Below are 22,425 nucleotides of genomic sequence, written 5' to 3'. Positions count from 1 at the left end.
GGAGTAGGAGGAGACGATTCGTGAGCATCCTCTCGAATAGTTTAGACAGGGTAGGTAAAAGACTGATTGGGCGATAGGAGCTGGTTTCATATATTGGTTTACCGGGTTTAGGGATGAGGGTGATCAGTGAGATTTTCCAAGCCTTGGGAAAGTGTTGAAGGCGGTGGATAGCGTTAAAGATTGATACGATGAGTGCAATCCCTTTTATGGGAAGTTCCTTGATTGCTTTATTTCCTATTAGGTCGTGACCTGCTGCTTTCTTGGGATTTAGGCGACTGATTGCTTCTATGATCTCTGCAGAAGTGAAGGGTTCAATAGGAGGGGTCATTTGGAAGGGAGTGTGCAGGTATTCGGTAACGTCCGCAGCAGCTACGGAGGAATGGAGTTTGAATACTTCAGACAAGTGTTTGGCAAATAGGTTGGCTTTTTCTATAGGGCTACGCGCCCATCCAACTTGCGGGCGGCGGATTGGAGGTATTATTTGTTAGGGGCGCGTGAGTTTCCTGGAGGCCTTCCATAGTGAGTAGTTGGAGTCGGCCGTGGGGGACAAGCTGGCGAGATATTTGTAAAAACAGTCATTATTGTAGTTTTTTATGGTTTTGGATAGTTTTCTAGTTGCGTCGTTTAGTTTGCGTTTGTCCTCCGGTGTTCTATGGGTCTGCCATATTCTTCTTAGTCTACGTTTTTCTGCTATCTTTTTTTAAATGTACTGGGGATATTCGTGTTTGCTGATGGACGTTTTTGTCGGTGTGGAGAAGCGGATAGCGTTTATTATGCTCGTGTTTAAGTATTCCGTGGCTGCTTCGATTTCTTCATTGGTTTTTAGTGAAGTTGAGGCTGAAGTTGTGTGGGTAAAGGCTTCTCTAAAGAGCTGCCAGTTGATGTGTTGGTTATGAATGGAGCCATAGGTGTATTCTCGATGATAGTTTAACTGACTGTTACTATCACGGGGGAGTGATCAGAGGAGAGATCAGCCGAGGAATTGATTTGGACGTGTCTTGACGAGATATTTTTAGTTATGAGGAAATCAAGAAGATCGGGTATTTTGTTTGTGTCGGTGGGCCAGTATGTGGGTTCGTATGTGGTAAGGTAGTTGAGGTTGTTGGTTATTATGCTGTTGAGGAGGTTCTTGCCTCTTACTGTAACCAGTCTGCTGCCCCATTGGGTGTGTTTGGCGTTGTAGTCTCCTCCAGCTATGAATCTATTGCCCAGGGTGTCCAGGAAGTTATCAAAGTCTTCTTTGGCGATGGAGTGTCTTCTGGGAGGGCAGTATACAGCTGAAGTGGTGATTGTACCATGACAGTCTTCTATTGCTACGTTTGTTGCTTGGAGGTAGTCTTTCTGGAATGGTGGAAGTTCGTAGTGCTTAATGTTTGATTTAATTATGATACCGGTGCCGCCATGGGCCTTTCCGCTGGGGTGTTGGGTGTGGTAGAAGTTGTAGCCGTGTATTTTGAGGTAGTTTTTGTCGATGAAGTGGGTTTCGGATATGAGCATCACATCGATTTCCTGTTGTTTTAAGAATAGTTCTAGTTCAAATTTGTGCTGAGCTAGACCGTTCGCGTTCCACAGAGCTATTCGCATTGGTTTTGTTTTGCTTCTGTGCGTATGAATTTGTCAATGAAGAGTGTGAGTAGTGACAGCAAGTTGTTAATTTGCTCAGTTTGCTTCTCGATAAGTTTATCGAGTCTGGTGAAGTTATCTGTATTTTGTGGGGTGGGAATTCTATTTTCTGTGTGTACACTATGTGTTTTCGAGTTGTTTACGTTTCCTTGTGTTGCCTGCGCATAGGATACTTATGGTGAGGTGAGTTTTTGGGATCTAGGTTCTTGTATGGTTATCTCCTTGGGTTTCAGTTTTGGATACTTAATATTATGTAGTGTTTTATAGGCTGAGCATCCTTTGTAGTTCGCAGGATGGTCTCCTTGACAGTGGATGCACTTAGCGGGGGTTTCAGGGGATTTAGTGCATTGGTCAGTGGGGTGATTACCTGCACATTTTACGCACCGGAAGTTATGATTGCAGTATTTCTGCGTGTGGCCGTACCTTTGGCACCTTTTGCATTGTACTATTTCTTTCTTTACAAGAGGTGGCTCGAACTTAACTATGGAGTTCATCAGCCGGTTGATGTTGTAGATTTCTTTGTTGTTTGCTTTTTGTTTTAAATCTATGAAAAATAGTGATAGTGGATTTTTTGAGATTCTATATTTAATGTTGGTTATGTTTGTTACCTCATGGCCAAGATTTTGAAGTTCGAACTTTAGTTCATCTAGGTCGACTGAGTGGTGGATGTTGCGTAGCACCACTCGAATGGTCTTTCTTGCTTCTTCTCTGTGGAAGTTGGCATTCAGGTTTTTTAGCAACTTCGTTAGTTTCCTGTATGCGTCAGGGTTGGCCGGCAGGATTTTTACGCTGTTGTTGCTGATTTTCAGTTTATATTCGTCCTTGCCGACTTCTTTTTGGATTGTCTTTGTCATTGATTGGATGTCAATGACATCATCGATGAAGATTGGCGGGGGAGGGGGGTTTTTTTTGTGTATATTGTTTATTTACCACTGTGGTTGTGTCCATAGCGACCTCAGCCTCCAGTATCGCGAACCTGTTGTGGGTAGTCACGTGGCTGGCTGGCGGGTTGGCTTGCCTTTTGCTCACATTGCCCCTGCTGGCTTCGAATTTGCGTTTTTTCGTTTGAGGGTCGTTTGCAAAATGGGGTGTATTGCCCCTTTGCCACGGGGAGGAAGAGCAGCGTTGTTGTAAATACGCTCCGTAGCTCCCGTTAGGGGTGATTGGGCCATTGTCGATCTAGTTAATTCAATGTGAAATAACTAGTCGAGAGGCTGTGATTCCGATCAGAGCTTAGTGGCGTTGGATTTTTCACTTTTTCACTAGCACGTTTGCGAACACTTGGCTTGGTTTGTTGGACTCGCTTTCGACAGATGGGCGTCACGTGTTGTTTTGTGAACTTCGCAGGGCACTGGACACACGTCTGCACGCTTCGGCACTCACCAGCGAACTGATGATTGCCAGATGTCGATACATTTTCACCGAATATTTTCAGCTAGCCTAAGGACCCGCTATAAATTTTAGGATGTATGTAGCTAAGGTTCTCTAAAGAGACAAATAGCCTTTGTCTCAACAATCGCTACACATACCACCCGCTACGGGAAAACACAGGAAATCTGCTTTTCCTCACGTACGACGCTCGTCGCTAGCAACTTTCTCTCAAGGGCAGTTAACATCCCTTTCCAACCACCAACTCAGAATTTAGCCAATTAACAGCGACGTCCATTTCCCTCACTTTCCGAACCAACATTTTCCTTGACGAATCCGATGATTCCATATCCTTAGACACACCCAACACATTTTCCTAAGGAGCATCATCGCGACACACGGGGATTCTGTCGTGATCCGCAAGACGAGCAAGAGTCGCTGATCCGAACTGACCGTTGGTAGTTGGCCGTAATAGCGAATCCGAATCTCCCGACACCTGGTACAATCGTCCCGACTTGAATCGCACCGCGAAACATAACACACCGAGCTCGAATTTGTAACCGTGAACCGATAATTGCATCAAGCGTTCTGCGCCGAATGTATATCGCGAACCTAAATCAATAAATAATTATTGTTGTACAATACCGAGTAATTCTTCTACACCTATCACGCACATCACCTCACTAGCAAATTATTGCAAATATATATGCATAAAGTAGGCTGCAAAGGAAACTCTAAAATCTAATTTTTGCCTCTGATTTTACTTTAGGCAATTAGTTGACAATTAGTAGGCAATTCATTAAAACGATAATTAATATTAATTATTATAAATAAAATAGCAATAATCAAAGATGCTGCACAGATATCTCAGTTAGGTTACAGTCAACTGATTCAATGTGTTTGTTCGATGTCTTATATTGGCAAATGCATATTTCTGGCTGCATCCTAAACACCGATATGCATAGATTTTATAAAACATCAAATTAAAAACAAAGATAGAATTTAAGTGACGCAGATGCATAGATTTCTTCTTTTCATTTGAATTTTAACTTATTCGACTTTACGATCAAGAGGTATGGCAAGAGATAGATAATAAACAATAGAAAAATGATTTCTAAGCATCGAACTTTGAAAATATTACGAAAATATCGTTTCATGTAACATTTTACTGCAATAGCATTTGGTATCCAAAAGTTTACGAATGGCAGTACATAAGTGAGAAAAGAGAAGAAAGGATGAAATTCAATTTAAAATTGAGCACACGGAAAATTTGATTCCGTTCTTTATTAAAATTGATCGTACAGCTTCTAACAAGTTCGTTATAGTAGTCTGGATTTTCCATATTTTCGCTTCGAAAGATTCGTTGTGGTGAGCGAAGCCTTGCATTTTTCATTTGATAATTAAAGTTTTCGACGTAAGCTGTGCGTGCTGGTTGCCTATTGCCAAGCTTTATTAACGCAAAACAACAGTAATAAATTTTGTATAGAACACCGCCCTGCCATTATTAAGCAAACCACGCCGCTTTCGTTATAGCTCGTTTCAAAAGAATCGTAGTGACGCGTGTTAAATTCGCTGAGAACTTATTGTTCAGAAACATAACTTGATTTTTATTTTAATTAGAACATCGAGTTATGAAGATCGAGTACAACAGCAATACATCTCTATCGAGCTGTGTGTAAATGTTCGTTCAAAAAGTGGGAAAAATTGAACAGAGCAAGACTATTTTACAACACGCTTAAAGTTCATATCAAGTTTTTAATTAATGAACGTTGCTTTCAAACTTATGGCTCGTTTCAGTTATTTTTTAATTATAAAACGTTCGATAGTTGTTTCCATTTCCGTATTATTCTGTTGAAAATGCTTCAATCTATTAAATAATCGATATAATCAATCGATATAACATTTTGAGGAATAATACGGAAATATTATTTACGGTAGCCGCGGTGAATAAACGATACGACAGGATGTATGACATGAATGTGACCTGATCGAATCATTTAATAACGATAATGCAGGTAAACCAAAGTTTATAAATTACAAAGTAAATACACTCTACATATCAAATTTCTTGTATAACGAGGTAGAAATTATTTATTTCGGTATCTTTCGATATTTAATACAAGATTTAACATTATTTATTCTTTCGCCTCATAACATTAATTCTAAACAGGAGTTACCAATTGTTTAACGAAATTGTACAAATTTCCTTCAATTCTAATTTCCTGTTCCAATTTTTCTTACAAAGAAACATCCCCACATTTACAAAATATCGCTCGATGTTTCGATCGTAGATCGTTCTATCAGTGTTCTCATAAAATTCGGACCGTTCGTCTGTGTACCGTGGTAGTCGCTAAATAACGTTCAGAGGTACGTGCGACGTTAAATAAATAAAAGAAAAAGAAAAGAAGTGGAGAAAAAGAGGAGCGAGAAGAGAAAAAGAAGGCAAAGTAGCACGGTGACTGAATCGAGGCGTCTCGTTAGTTAAATGTCGTTGATACGGAGCCGCAAATGCTGCTATTAATATTAAGCGGGGCCCAGTGCTAGTTTCAAAGAGATTCCCTTGCTCGTACGAGGCTGGCAGCGCTCTTTGAAAAGAGTCCTTACGGGCCAATGAACCTATGCAAGGGTGTGAATAGAAACACTTGTGAAATTAATGTGACGGAATGTCGATGACCGGCTGACCCGTATATTAAACGCGAATCTGTGTACTTACGAGGAAGTAAGTACACAGATTTTTTGCCTCGCGACGAAGCCAGAGGTTGAATCCGAGTGGCATGTAATCAAGGCAGACGGTCGTGCACCAATTTTTCACGTCAATGTTCGAAATTAAACGGAAGACAGCACCGATTTTGCTGCACCGATTTTGTAGCTGTGTGCGCGTCGTCCAGAGGCAATTTTCTATTTCATTAATTCACATGATAACTAACTCTTCGACGGTCGCGAGAATAAGCCTCCTCTTTTTTTTGATTGATGCTCGTTGGATCGTGACGCGTCCATTACGGCACGGCCTGCATGTATCTGTGAACATATAATTCATTTGCTACAAATTTAACAATTAGGTGTTCTAACGTGAAACATTGCGCTCCAGTCCTCATACGATTTCTTTGCGTTTATCAGCCACTCGTTTACCTCTAGTTTCACTGCTTCTTAAAAGTTGCGTTGTAAACATATTGGAAATTTATTAGAACAGTCAGGCCAACAGTATTACCAATTAAATTAGTAATAATAAATAAAAATAAATTTACCATGATGGCCAGGTGCATCTCGCTACGAAAAACGGAAGCAGCTTTCTTTTTAACCCCATATTTTCTAACTTGCATACATATTTTCAGATCCGTTTCAAACTTAACCAATATGATCACGATAATCGTATCTCTTCATGGTGTTCACGAAATTTCTAAACGTTCTGTATAGTATGAGCGCCGGTCAAATATCAACTGGACCGCGTGTGGCGCATCTCCGCAGCGTCAATGATCCACATGGAACTGCGTGAGAGTTCAAATAGTTTAGTCAAATGTTTGACAATAAAGCCATATAGTAAAACCTGTTTGGACCTATGGGATCCAATTATGGGGAACAGCAAATAATTCTAAAATAGAAATTCTTCAACGATTCCGAGCAAAAACTCTAAGATCCTTAATAGATGCATCTTGGTATATTACCAACGAAACAAGACATCTCGACCTTAAGATACCTACAGTTAAAGAAAAAATATCCAAATTCAGTAATAGATATAACATAAGAGTTAACAACCACCAAAACCCATTAGTTACTGAATTACTTGACACGACGGATCAGATCCGCAGACTAAAAGATATTACCCTTCAGATTTAAACATTAGATTCAGTTAGAATCAAACGTACGATTGTTGAGAATTTTGGATCTTAAGAACGGAAATAACGCTATAGGAACACTAAATTTACAATTAGAATTCATATTAGAATAGTTATATATTTATTTGATAAACGATTTCAAAGATATTCATCGATATACACTTGCACGCGTCTCACCTTCTTCCATATCAAACTGTTAACTGAACAGATTATATCCCTTTGTTTTCGAGACGCCGCGCACACACATACCTCTACACACTGATATTCACATACAAGTATCACTACTACGCAGCTAACCTAGTCTAGCACATAAAATTATACATATCTCAATAACGATAATCACTCATTATACACGTTATAGTACCACGCCAGTATAATTTACTTATAATTCTCAATGAGAATTGATTGTAAAATTCTTTCAAATAAAAAAATAATGTTTCACAGACGTTCTACTACACATGCTGCTCTGTTTATCGTTTCTTAGGTAGATAACGCAATGAGCGAGGAAACTGTACATCTTCGGTTGCACAACGCATGAGATTACTAAGTTCACTTTATTTGAGGGCACAAAAGCCACTGAATTTTTGCGTAGATGGCACTGCGGTTTAGGGATGAAACATTAGCAAGAAATGTTCAAAACACATTATATCTGCGACGCCTCGAGACAAGTGTAACACCAGCAAACGTCGAAGCTGTTCGTCGAAGCTGAACCGATCGAGTACGATCGACGCGTGAGAATAGACGAAATTTGTTCGAAAGTTAAATATTGGTCGTGGGAGCGTAGCTTCCATTATTCGGAGAGTTGGAGATCCGTAAAATTACGAGCACCGAAAAAGGCAGCAGCAAGGCAATGTTTCAACCGCAACGAAGAAGTAGAGCAATTTGCGTAAGATTGCCTTCTTTATTCTTTTTTTTTTATTTATTTATTGAAATTCACAATTTGTCCAATTTGGACATTTGGTGGAATTTTTTAACAGTTATATTAGCATGTGGGTGGCTACCCCCAGCGGTGTACCATCCTCGTGTTTGCTAGGTTAAATCCTTTATAAGGTCTGCTGGGTGCTTTCTTTTTAGTCTTCTGTCCATGTATATGGTTTTGTACGTTTCCGCAGCTAGCCGATTTGGGTGTGTTGCTATTCTTGATTCGTATTTTTCTGAGTATCTGCTAATTTCTTCCTTGACCGTTGGAATTCCCAGGTCCCTCCGTATGTCTTCGTTTCTGATGTACCAAGGTCCGTTTACTATTGTTCTAAGGATTTTAGCTTGTATTACCTCTATTTTGTTTATATGGCTCATTGCTACCGTCCCCCATAATGGTATTCCGTACGTCCAGATTGGTTTTATGATCGTTATATATATTTTTAATTTATTTTCTATGCTTAATTTGGATTTTCGGCTTGTTAGCCAATGCATTTGTCTCCCTGTTTTCTGTATTTCTTCTACTATTGATTTGATATGTAGTTTCCATGTGAGTTGTGTATCTAAGTGGAGTCCTAGGTATTTGACATGCTTTGTTTGTGTTATATGCATGCCGTTCAATAGGATGTTTGGTGGTATCTTTTTTCGTAGCGTGAATGTAATATGGTTGCATTCATTGGGGTTTGCTTTTATTTGTTTTTCTTGTAGCCAATTTTCTATTTTTATGATATGTTCTTGTAGTATTTTGACTGCAGTTTCTGGGTTAGTATGCCTGACTAGTATAGCTGTGTCGTCCGCGAATGTCAATACTGTGCTATTGGTAGTTGTTGGTATGTTCGCCGTGTATAATGTGTATACTATTGGGCCTAGGACGCTTCCTTGTGGTACCCCGGCCTTGATGTCATTAACTTCAGAATGTGTGTCCTTGATTTTTATTACGAAGGTTCTGCTGCTTAGGTAGGATTTTATTAATTGGTGTATTTGCTCCGGGAATTGTTTCCTAATTGTTTGTAGTAGACTTTCATGGTTAATTTTATCGAATGCTTTCTCTATGTCTATAAAGAGGGCTGTGCAGTATTCCTTGTTTTCTAGTGCTACTATTATTTCGTTTATAAGCATGTGCATTTGCTCTATCGTGGAGTGTTTGTTTCTGAAACCAAATTGGTGATCCGGTATTAGTTTTTTTGTCTCTATTATTGTTTTTATCCGGCAATATATTATTTTTTCCAGTATTTTGGAAAATACTGGAAGCAGTGATATATTGGTCTGTAAGATGCAGTTTGGTGCGGGTCTTTGCCTGGTTTATGTAACATCTTGATCTGTGCTAATTTCCACGGTTTGGGGAAGTATTGAATTCTTAGAATTGCATTGAATATTATTGTCATTAGTCTTATTGCTTTTGGCGGAAGGTTTTTCAAGATTTTGCCATTGATTACGTCGATTCCTGGTGCTTTGTTGTTTTTTGTTTTATCAATTATGTTTCTAATTTCTTGTGCTGTTGTTTTAGGTATGGTGTATTCCTTGTCGGTTGTGGTAATAGTGGTTTGTGGATCCTCCTCCGTATGACTTTTGAGGTTGCTGTTGTTGATAATGTGTGGTGTGAATGTGTTGCAGAGGTGGTTGGAGAATTCTTCAGCTTGTTCTTCGTTGCTTCTTGCCCATATGTTATCTGCTTTTCTGATTGCCAGGACGGGTGTTATTGGCTTCCTTATTTTTTTCGTGGCTTTCCATAGTGAATAGTTGGTGTTCTCGTGTGTGGAGAGTGTCCCTATGAACTTTGCGAATTCGTTATCGTTGTGCTCCTTTATTTTGTTTTTTATTTCCTTTGCAAGTTTGTTTGTGTTTTTTGTTTTCTCGGGTTCTGTATTTTTGCCATTTTGCTTTTGCTTTTCTTTTTTCTTTGATTTTGTCGAGTATTTCTTGCGGGATTGTTATTGTTTGTCTGCTGGTTGGTTCGGGTGTAGTGGTTGTCCTTGCTGCTTCTTGAATAGTTGCTGTCAATGTTGCTACTGCCTGTTCTATGTGTTCAGGAGTTTTTAACGGGATGTTGCAGTTTATTTTGCTTTCTATAATTTCTTTGAAAGTTTGCCATTTGGTGGTTTTATTGCATAGTGTTTCTGGTTTGCTACAGTGTATTGGTTTGTTTCTGTATTCAATTATTATGGGTGTATGATCGGAGCTGAGCTCGAGGTTGGGTGTTATTTTTAGTTTATTTGTATTTAGTCCCCTTGTAACTGCAAAGTCCAGAAGATCTGGTTTTTTGTTCAGGTCAGTCGGCCAATGTGTCGGTGTTCCTGTGGATAATATATTGAGGTTATTATTTCTAATGTATTTTTCCAGTGTTCTACCTCGAGGTGTAATGTTTCTTGACCCCCATAACGTGTGCTTTGAGTTGTAGTCTCCCGCTGCGATGTACTTGTCCCCTAGGTCCTGGAAGTATTCTTCCCACATTTTTTTTTTTTTCTTTTTTTTGCGTGGGGAGGGGAAAATGCTATTACGCATGCCCAGTGACCCGCATCACTGGGTTATGTGGGAGTCGGTCGGATGCCGTTGCCATACCCACTAAAAACCCCTCCTCCTTCCTCCTCCGCTTAGGGGGCAGACAACCCCGGTAAAACCTGTCGGCAGTCATCAGAGTTGTCCATTCGTGCCCCGTTGTATCTACTTCTTCGGGCAGTTACTGCTCATGTCTTCCTCTCAGCCAGTTCAGAATACTGGGCTGGTCTCCTTCTACGGTTTGCCGTTGTTTCATGATCTTGCCCTCATTGCTCCGCGTAGTTGTTGTTTCGCTCGTTCTCCTCCTTGCCTCTTCCCAGGCCCTCGCTGTCACCCTCCTGTGACACATGACGGTCTTGCAGAATTGCCTGAATTTATTCCAGCTCTCGTCCTTGGCGGTCACCGTGGCGATCAGATTGCCCACGTCTATCTTCCCGCCCAGAGCGTTCTCCAGCTCTATCCTTCTGTCCGTCCACTTCGGGCACGCGAAGAGGGCGTGCTCTGCATCGTCGTTCGGGTCTCCGCAGTCGAGGCAGTTGCTGTCGCTGTCGCTGCCAATCCTTTTCCTGTAGACACCGAAGCTCCCATGCCCGGTTAGCAGCTGCATGGTGTGGTGATCGATGTCCATCTTCTTTTTGGTAAATAGCCACGCACTCGGTATTAGCTTCTTTGTGATATTTTCTTTTTTGTAGTTGTTCCACTCCTTCTGCCAGTCCTCTTGGGCCTTCTTGCGAATCGCCTCCAGTTCCTCCTTCAGCTTGGAGCCGTCATCCGTGCCAATCCTGGTCCCATGGTTCTTGTTCCTCTCGTAGGTCTCTCCGAGCATCTTTATTTTTATGTAGATCGGGAGATTCCCGGTCAACACGCAAAGTGCCGCGTGGGAGACGGTACGGTATGCCGTCGTTGTTATGCACAGGGCCGTTCATTGTGCTCGTTTCAGCTTTTTCCTGTTCCTATCGGTATTCGCTGCTTTAGCCCACACCGGTGCTCCGTAGGTTACGATGGACTCCCACACATTGTAGTAGAGCCTGCGAGCCAGGCTGGGCGGCCCATTGATGTTGGGTAGGATTCCCTTAAGGGCTCCTATTAACTTGTCGGCTCTGTTACACACCATCTCGATATGCGCACCGAACCTCCGACTGGAGTCGATGACGACTCCGAGATACCTGATGCGATCGACCGTTTCGATGTCCGAGGAGCCCAACCTGAGTTTCACCACTCTCGGCACTCGCAAGCTTGTGATGAGCATAACCTCCGTCTTTTCCCTCGCTAGGGTGAGCCCGACACTCATGCACCAATCGTTGGCGATCCTTAGCATCGTGTTGACCTTGACGGAGGCATCTTCGCTCCTCCCGACGGAACATGTGATGGCCAGATCATCCGCGAAGGCGGTTGCTCTGACCATTGGCATGTTGTCGAGTCTCTCGAGCAACCGGTCGTATACCAAGTTCCACAGGAATGGTCCGAGGATGGATCCCTGCGGGACTCCCGCCGCCACCTCGTGCTCCACCGTGCCGTGCTGGTTGCTCACGATGATCCTCCTTCCAGATAGGTAACTGCCGATTAGTCTTTTGACCTTCCATGGCAGCTTCCTCTTGTCAAATTCCTCGTATATGCTCTTCCAGCTGAGCGAATTGAAGGCATTGCTAATATCCAGGGTGATCATCACGCATATTACCTTCTTCTGTTTGCAGATGTTGGCAAACTTCATCACCTGCGTGATGGCATCTACTGTGCTCCTCTTCTTTCTGAAGCCATATTGCCTCCGATGGAACGGGTCCGTCCCGATGCATCTCTCGATGATCCTCTTAAAGCATTTTTCCCAGATCTTGCTCATGGTTGGGAGTATGCTTATCGGCCGGTACGCGTTGGGGAGACTGGGATCCTTTCCCGGTTTCCTTAGCAGTATTACTCTGGCCGTCTTCCAGCAGTCTGGGATCCTTCCTGATTCGGTGATGCCGTTGAACGCCCTTGTCACGAGTTCGCTCCTGCGACTCGCTACCAGCTTCGCGATCTCGCCCGGCACGCCATCGGCTCCTGCAGCCTTCTTGGAGTTCATTCTTCCGGCGGCATCGACGACATCGCCTTCGCCGATGGCGACGCTGAGGCTAATATCTCCTTCTTCTTCGGGCTCTGCCTCTTCGCGGCCCTCATAATGGGAGGGTCCGTGTCCCAGGGTGAATAGCCTCTGTAGGACTGCCTTCACCATGTCGATCGGCATGTCGTTTGTTGGTCCCTTGCTTTTACATTTCTTCATGACCGTGCGATAGGGTTTGCCCCAAGGGTCGCTCTCCAGTATCTTGCAGTATTCTGCCCAAGCTGTTTTTTTGCTACAGGCGATCTCCTTTTTTAACTGCCTACGGATCTCCTTGAAGGCGTTGACGAGGGGCTCGGTGTTGCCGGCATTCTTCTTTCTTTCTCTCGTCACCTTCCTGAGCGCTTTGTGCGCCTGCGCTCTCAGTTCCGCGATCATCGGGTTCCACCAGTAGTTCACGTACTTGCGGCTCGCCGTGCCGTTCGACTTCCTTAGCATCCCTTCGCACGCACCTTCTATGCTCTTTTGCAAGAGCTCGGCCCCATCCTCACCGCTAGCCGCGTTGAGGTCCTCCTTCTTCAGTGTGTCGTCGAATCTGCTCAGGAACTCCTCCGGCGACATGTCCTTGGTCACGTACCTGTAGAACTTCGATACGGTTCGGGTCTTCCTCGTCTTAAACCTGTGGAGCACGTACAGATGGTCCGAGGCCGAGTATTTGTCCAAGACCGCGCTTCCGGCGTGTATCTCGCTGACCTTGTTGGATACGCTTATTATGTCGGGGAAGCTCGTCTTCCCGTTCATGAAGAAGGTGTACTTTTCCTTGAGCCTCAATGGAAACACCCGGTGGGCGCTTAGTGCCTCCATTAAGACTCTCCCTCTCTTGTCTGTGGTCGATCCTCCCCAACAGGTTGACTTTGCGTTGAAGTCTCCGGCCACGACGACCTTGTCGTGTCTTCTAGCAACGCTCTTCGTCATAGCCGACAGCGTGTCTATGTATTTGCAGTATGCTGGCTTATTTATGTTGGGCGAACAGTATCCGCTGAAGCAGAAGACGTCGCCAACACGGACGCCCACTATCCCGTCGCTCTTGACCTCCGATGTTTCATCAGGTAGCTTGCCATTGAGGAGTGTGACCCATATCGAGGCGTCTCCTTTGGTGTCATTAAACCAGTGCGGTAGCTGCCTGTTCGGCTGGGAAATTATTATTATATCCGGCCTAAGTTCGATCGCGCATTGGTGCATCATGTCCTGCGCCAGCTTGCATCTGTTGAGGTTTATCTGCAGTATCCTCATTTACTCGCTTTCAACCGCCTTCTATATTCTGGACAAGCCAGGGATCCGGTTACGTGGTCAAATTTCACTCCTTTCTCCTTGCTGCTGATGGAGCAGCAGGGTGCGTTGACGCAGGCAGCTATCGTGTGGTCTTTGGCTCCGCACTTCCTGCAAATCTCCTTTCCAGGGCTTATCGCCGTGCACTTGTTCGCGATATGCCCAAACATGTGACATCTGAAGCACTTTACCACATTTGGTAGTGCCTTTATCGAGGCTATCGTCAAGCCGGTTCTGATCTTCCGGCTCGCCCCCTCTTTGGCCAGATAGGCTTTCGGCATCGTCACTATTGCCGATTGGGTGCCCCACGGCGCCATTTTTAGGGTCTTTACTTCGACCTCAGTGATGTCGCTTACGCCCAGTTGCTCTACTATCTCCCTGGCTAGTTCTTCCTTGCCTACGAGCGGGTCTATATCCCTGATCTCTACGGAGGTCTTGTCGCGCATTGGTAGCGCTCTCACCTTGCCTCTTAGCGCCGTGTTCATATCCGCCGCGGTCTTTTTGGCGTTGCTACCTGCTTTCAGCTCGATCAGGATGTCACCTGTTCTGGTCCTCCTGATCCCGCAGCTCTCTTTGAGGGTTTCCCTTGCCCCCATCAAGTCTTTGTAGACCTGGATCCACTCCTTGTCCTGCCCTACTTTGACGAGGATGGCTTCGGGTCTGTTACGTATCCTCTTCGGTCCCTCCGGCCTCTTTTGCTTGTCCAATGCCGCCCTTCCTGCGCTCGCCTTCCTGACCACCGTCGGGGTGTCCGTTCCTTTTCCTTTCCTTCCGCGGACAGGGATCCAGTCTTCCTTTACATCGCTGTCCGTGCCTTCCGTAGTCGCTTTTACTGAGCTGTTGCCGGCACAGGCTCCTGCGTAGGAGGCCTCCACGGTCGTTGGTCTCTTTCTCTTGGTGTCTCCCTTCCCCTCGACGGGCGATATCTCCTTCCTTTTTCCTTCCTTCTCCTCTGTCCTCCTCGGAGGGGTGGTCATCCTGATGGCCGTGACTGTCCTCGCGTTCCTCTTGAGCCTCATCTCGTCCAACATCGAGTGGAGCTTGATCGCTTTTTTACTGATGGCGTCCCTCCTTTTCTTGATATCGGTATCCTTTTTGCTCATGAGGTAGAGTCTGCTACCTATGTGTTGGATTTCGCGGAAGACTTCTGTGATGATTTCCGTCATCGCCTTCCATTCGCTCATCTTAATGACGATGCTGTTGTCACGTAAAAATAAAAAGAAATTTTATTAGGAAGGAGAACACTTTATTCTTATTTCGTTTATACAAGTATAAGACACTTCTGAGCTCTAGGCGTGACCGTTCGAGACTGAGGCTCTTACAATATTTTTTACTTTCGGTGACATCTGTTTCTTCTTTTGTTTTTCATCCTTCATCATCCCCACCACCCTGCAGGCGCACGCGACCGCTGCCACGCTTCCAGAACATTCGGTGGAAGGACCGTTAGGACACAGATGAACCCTCAGGCACTCCGCAATATACATTGTCGCCAAGGTCGCCATGTGTAATGTTCAAGTATCGGCTGTCTGGAGAATGTTTAGAAGTGGTCGCCTAAGGTGACATCAGGGCAAAAGAGTTTGGGGTTACAGTGTCCTGGTCTCTGACGTGATTTACGTTACACTGTCCTCGTCGTTGCCTTCGGTCTCGGCCGTTGCTCTGTTCGCCATGGCCTTCCTCCTGAGCCATTCCCTTGGTGCCGCCGCTTCGCTGCCGCTGTCCGACATTTCCGCCGGTGTGTCTGGCTCCGAGGTGCTGGCCGCTTCGTCCCTCGTTGCCCCCGGCTGGCTCCTGGCCAGGCTTCTCGTTGTCATGCACGCGCTCCCCTCCACTGGGGACTTTCTCATATATCTGGTGATCTTGTCACCTCTGAAGATTTTTTCCTTGGCGATTCGGGTCACCTTTTCGGTGAGTGGTGTCTTGTCCTTGAGTGCCTGCATTGGCATCTCGACATCCTCGATGATTCCCGCGTTGTCTTCATCAAATTCGAGGCATCTTCTAGTGCTTTTCATGCACGTCATTTCCTCTGTGACAACTGCGGGTGTTTCTTGGTCCCCGGTCGTGTTTACCGAACGAGGGGAGGCCCTGGGATCGACCTTCCCCTCGCCGTTCGTCCAGTCGTTGGGTGACCATCGGGTCGAGCCTGGGACGCTGCTCGAATCCCCGACGGGGCCTGGAAGCTCCGAAACCCCCTGAGCCGTAAGTTTACTTGACTTACAGTACTTGTCCATATTGTGCTTGTCTTATATACATATATATATATATATGTCGGAGATGAAAGAATACTGGAACCTTCCCTTCGGAACTTTGGGAAGACCCCTAGTATTGTAATTTAGATTTCACCATAGCCGAATTAAGAAAATGTTGTCATTCGATTCGACTGTATTTATTTGAGATTTATGATAGTGAGCTCGGGCTCGAGGCGACAACCAGTCGCCGAACGTAGTCGCGGTCAAGGGATGAACGTTTTGTCTAACAAAGGCATGAAGTAACCCTATAGCTGTCCTTAAAAGAAATACTTAGGACGGGGCACGACTGTAAGCGTTTCAACGATTTCTGTCCCGTGGCTCGCCACACGCAGACTCTATTCTTTGAGTAAGATGATTGCCAGATGTCGACGCGTCTCCACAGTACATATTCAGCTAGCCCGAGGACCCGCTATAAATATTAAGATCTGTTTAACTAAAGTCCTTCAAACCGACAAACAGTCCTCGTCCCAACTACGAGAAAATAGGAGAAATCTATTTTTCTCACCAACGACGCTTCCTCTTCTCGAACTTTCTCTTAAGGGCGACTAGCACCCTTCCCTAACCACCAACATGGAAATTGACCAATTAACAGTAACGCCGATTTCCCTCACTTTCCGAATGAAGGCTTTTCTCCACGAATCCGATGATTTCGTACCCTTAGGCACACCCGTCATAGTTTTCCTCGACAGCGTTACCGTGATGGAGAACGACTCTCCGGTACGATCTCAAAGACGATTCAAGTAACTCTCAGATACGTAGTGATTGCCTCGTGCATTAACATTGGGTACAACTTAGACGCTGAAGAAAAGTAGAGTTCGTCATCCCCTTGACCGCGGATTCGTTAGTGAGCCTAGGATCATTGTCATTAGCTTCTTGAGTATCTAATTATCGCGATTACTTGTCCAATTCCATCATAGTCATATTTGCACTAGTAAATATCTCCTCTATTGCATAATGATCACGTCTAGCGCCAATAGGGATTCGTTTCACGCCCTCAACCCTAACCCAATTCTTAACGACAATATTATATATGTTGTTTGAGATGGATGTCCTTAAACGTAGCCGGTCGTCGTATAATCCCACTGTATCCTTCCGCGTGTATGCGATTCGTGTCTGTTCGCCGCGGGGAGTTTTGACTGGCCCTCCACGGGGGCGCTCTCCACCACTCCTTGGTTACCCAGGTAGCCCGCACGGTGGCGCTTCGGTCGCGCGACCCAAGATGGCCCCCGCTCTGCCCCTAACCACACTTTTCACACACAGCACTTTCAATCGTTTCTCTCGCTTTTATACCAGCGAGCTCACCTATCACTTGTGTTCCCACTCATTCCGGCGCACTAGAAACTTCACTTTCGTGCACTTTCCGCCCGAATTCTTTAATATACCCAGATATTTCGGTTATGCCTACGGAGCGACGTGCACGTGTCCGTTCAGCTTGCCGCCATCATTTGGACTCGATTCTTCCCACATTTGTGTTGTTATTTTGTGTCGCGGAGGCACATATACTGCTGACAACTGGAAGTAGTTGCTGCTAGTTTGAACTGTAACAGTGGTTGCTTGTAAATATTCTTTGTTAACTTGACTGTGTAGATAATGTTTGATATCGTTTCTGACTATCACTGCTGTCCCTCCGTGAGCTTTTCCTGAGGGGTGTTTGGTATCATATATGGTGTAGTATGGTATTTTCAAGTAGCTTTTTGTAGTGAAGTGTGTTTCTGAGACAAGTAGTATGTCTATATTGTTATTGTATATGAATGTTTTAATTTCATTGGCTCGTTGTTATAGCCCGTTTGAGTTCCAGGCTGCTATTTTTAGAGTGTCCGTTTTTATTTTTTGCTTAGCACGTTTGTAATTAGTTGTAGCATGATTGTGATTTGTTGGGTTTGCTGTGTGAGTACTGCGTTTTGTTCGCTTATCATTCTGGTTAGCATTTCGGTGTTCTTTATGGATTGTTTGAGCAGTTCTTTGGTTCCTGCAGTGTCATTGTTACTATTGCTGTGGTATTGGTTGTGTGTATGTGTTGATTGGCTGGTTACTGGAGCGTAGCTTAGACCACCAATGGCGTTGGTGCTGATGGGTTTGGTGTTTGTTGCTTGCTCTGTATTTGGTATTATTTCAGGTTTTGTGCTGTCCTGTTTGGCTTGTGTGTTAGTGATTGTCCTGCTTCGTGGGGGCGGGAACAGTTTACGTTGTAATTGTTTCCTTACTCTACATCCTTTATAGCTGGCTGGGTGGTTTCCGTTACAGTTGTAGCATTTAAATTCTTCTATTTTTCCAGAATATGGGCAGTGTATAGTTAAGTGGTTTTTTGCGCACTTGACGCAAGCTGGGCTTCTGTTGCAATAATTTTTAGTGTGTCCGTATTGTTGACACCGCATGCATTGAGGTATATCTTTTTTGTGTCGTGGTGGTTCGACTGTTACTATTGTGTTTAGTATTTGTTTGATATCATATATTTCCTTGTTATTGTTTCTGGGTTCCAGTTCTATTAAGAATAGTGGTAATGGTTGCTTTGTGTCGGATCTTGTTATATTGTTTATTGTTCTTGTTTGATGACCAATTTTTGCTAACTCATCGCTTAGTTTATGTATGTTCGTTTTAGGATGCAATCCTCTTATGACAATTTTATAGCTCCTTTCAGTTTTAAGCTGATACGTGTGGTAAATAGCATTTTTTTCTTTTAATGCTTTTATAACTTTCCTAAATGTTTCTGGGGTGTTTGTTTGTATTTTTACTTGTTCCAGTTTTGTTTGCTTTATTGTGTAGTTATATTTCTCGTCTAGATTATTTAGTAGATCGATGAGCGGGTCTATTATTTGGGCCTCAACAAAGATTGGTGGTGGTTTTGTAATATGATTTGTTTGGATTGTGGTTTTATTTATGGGGTCAGCATCTGTCTCTTCTGTTAGTGAGCTGAAGGAGTTGCTTAATGATAATTCTTGCAGCCATCGCTGCTTTTCTGTAGCTGGGTTTCCTATGGCACTTATGTCTGGAGTTGTTTTGCGTTTTTTGCTAGCCTTCGCTAGCTTCCAGCTTTCGTCCTGATAGTATCTTTCATATTCTGAATTGCTCTCTTCCTGTTCCCGCTGCTCTTTTGTTTCTTCTGTCTCCATGTTAATTTGTTTGTTTTTTTATAATATGTTTCCCCCTTTGTTGCTATGTTTATAGTTGGTATCTGCATTGCTATTTTATTTCCTCCTCACTATCACTTTGCAGCACTATTACTTTGAAGCACTTTTTCCCTATTCACTTATACCTGGAGAGGACGACCGTCTAGACATGTCCGTCCTCCTCGGCTGCCCGAGCAGGAGTCTGTCCGAGCAGGAGTGATTTTCAATCATTGAAGACACTTACGGATTTTCGCATTCCTCCTGCCATTGTTAGCAAATATTGTTCATCTTTGGGAAAGACTTGCGAAATCACACAGATCTCACCCAGAGAGGATCATTAAATTTATTTTGTTCGTATTAGATGTAAAGAGCAAGAAAGAATCGTAGAGGTAAGAGTCATCTTAGTAAAAAGCGAGCTGAACATTGGTTTAAACGGCTGTGAGCTGCTGAAATTAAAAGAGAAGAAAAAAGACGTAGAGAAGAATTAGGATTAAACAGCGAAAATTAAGATCTTAGTCCCTCGCCCTTGAATTCACCGATACCTGTACACCGGAGTGTGACCCAATATGAAGAGCCGCACCCTTTTCTGTCTCGAACGCCATCACCTATATTGTACGACAGCGATTGTTATAATCCTTGTGATGTTAAATTCCCAAACGACTAAAGATTGATTCTGTTAATAATAAAGTTGAATTAAACAAATTTTTGCACATCGAAAACGTTTATTTTGTAATCTAATAAGATTAATGCGAATAGAAATTTGTGTATTAATTATATATACATGTCGGATGCACGTCAGGATTGTGGGTGGGGGTGTTCGGTGTATCTTCGTTGGAATTAGCCATAGGTGCGGTGTAACAATGGTTGAGTTTATTGACACAAATTAGGGAGATTTACAGCGTCGATAGATAATCGCAAGGTTTCGATATTCGCGGCACTATGACAATGGTCTCGGCTCCGGCAACGTTTCCGCGGTCAACGGATACTGGACTTTACCCTTCGTTTGCGTCTAAGTTACACTATATGTTAGAGCACGGGGGCAATTATTTCGTATACGAAAGACAGGTCGATTACTGATGAGATCGCACTAGAGAGTGACTCTCCGTCGCGGTGACGCTGTCGAAGAAAACTATGATGGGTGTGCCTAAGGGCACGAGATCATCGGATTCGCGGAGAAAAGTCTTCGCTCGAAGGGTGAGGGAAATTGACGTTGCTGTTAATTGGTCAATTTCCATGTTGGTGATTAGAGAAAGATATTAGCTGTCCTTGGGGAAAGTTGCTAGCGAGAAGCGTCGTTCGTGGAAAGATAGATTTCTCTTATCTTCCCGTAGTTGGGGCACAGGCCATTTGTCTATTTGAGAGACTTTGTGTAATTGAAATTTAATATTCGTAGCGGGTCCTCGCCCAGCTAAACATATACTGTGAAGATGCGTTGGCATCTGGCAATCGTCTTACCCGAAGGACAAAGTCTGCGTGTGGCGAGCCACGGGACAGAAATCGTTGAAATGTTTACCGTCGTGCCCCGTCCCAAGTATTTCTTTTAAGGAAAGCTATAGAGTTACTTCATGCCTCTGTTAGATAAAACGTTCATCCCTTGACCGCGACTATGTTCGGCGACCGGTTGTCGCCTCGAGCCCGAGCTCACTATCATAAATTTCGAATAAGTACAGTCGGATCGAATTACAACAGTTTCTTAGTGCGGCTATGATGAAATCTGGATTACAGCGCTAAGGGGGTCCTCCCACCGCTCCAAAGGGGAGGCTCCGGTGTTCTTTCATCTCCGACATACATATATATATGTCAGTTTCACATTATGATTAGGGTTAGGGGCGTGTAATAAATCTTTACTCGAATTAGACATCGTTGTTATACAAGAGAGACAATGTTTATTGGTACAAATATGGTTATTACAGAATTCGACAAATAACCACAGTGATCGGGCACTCGATATACTAATGACAATGGTCCTAGATTCGATAACGAATCCACAGTCAACAGGATAACAAAATGTGCTTTCTTCCAAAAACTAAGTTGTACTCAATTTGCTTGTCTACGGTACAAGTATTACTAAGCTAACTCTTTGTTAGAACGTACTCCATCAGTAAATACTCCATTTACTGATTGTAAAGACGCTATGTAATTCGCTAATGAGACCTCACGAGAGAATGACTTTCCGTCACGATGATGCTGCAGAGGAAAACTACGATGGGATATATCTAAGGACATGAGATCATCGGATTCGTCGAGGAAAGTCTTCGTTCGAAAGTGAGGGAACTGGACGTTGCTGTTAATTGGTTAATTTCTATGTCGGTGGTTGAAGAAGGATGCTAACCACTCTTGAGAGAGAGTTGCTAGCAGGATATGTCGTACGTGAGAAAAACAGATTTCCCGTATCTTACCGTAGTAGGTGATAGATTTAGGGGCTGCTAACACTAAGACTATTTGTTAGTTTGAAGAACCTTAGCTAAATAAATCCTAAGGTTTATAACGAATTCTTAGGCTACCTGGAAATATACTGTGAAAATGCATCGACATCTGGCAATCATCTTGTCCAAAGAATGGGGTCTTTGTGTAGTAAGCCACGGGACAGAAATCGTTGGAGGGTTTACTGCCGCGTACCGCTACAACTATATTTTTTTAAGGAGAGCTATACGATTACTCTATACCTTTGTAACACGTTCATCCCGTGGCCGCAGCTACGTTTAGCGATTGGTTGTGTCACTTCGAGTCCAAGCTCATTTTCACAAATCTCGGGTAAACATAATCGGATTAAATCAAATTATTAAACAAATTATTAATTAAACAATTACTTAAGTACGGCTTATGATAAGAATCTAGACTAAAGTATTGAGGTTTTCCCAAGGATTGCAAAGAAAAGGCCCGATGTCCTTTTATCTCCGACATATATATGTATTAATTTGAACGATTGGTATATATTTCAGAACATATGACAAAATGTAAAATACCAAGTTTCTACTCTGACTATTGTGGAAACTTTTTGTTAAGAAATAAGTAATGCAGAATTTTACAATTGATCTTCCAATGAAAACATCGTATCAAATGTTAGATTCTATTTAGTCGTCGACGAGAAGGTAGCATTAACTGACGTTTAATGCAACTGGCAATAAGCTCCTCTTTCAGCTAACCTGCTATGTGCGGGAATACTGGCACTGAAGAGGATTAAAGTTGTTCGAAAGTAAATTTACAATATGTAAAGATTTATTCAAATCTTACCCTATTTCGATATTGACAATTGACTGGCAGACTGACGGATATAAAATTCTTCGGTTGACAAAATGATAACTAATTCTTCTATAGACAAAATGATAGCTAACACTTCGAATGGTAATTATTCGGTTGACGAATGATAATTAATTAATTATATTCGATAGACGAACGATAATAATTATTATTGTATACTCGATAGATAGACGGTAATTATTGTTACTGACTTCTCTGAGTCGCTTCAT

The sequence above is a fragment of the Bombus terrestris genome, chromosome 15 (assembly GCF_910591885.1).
Source record: "Bombus terrestris chromosome 15, iyBomTerr1.2, whole genome shotgun sequence".
Taxonomy (NCBI): domain Eukaryota; kingdom Metazoa; phylum Arthropoda; class Insecta; order Hymenoptera; family Apidae; genus Bombus; species Bombus terrestris.
Note: the sequence above shows the minus strand (reverse complement) of the source record.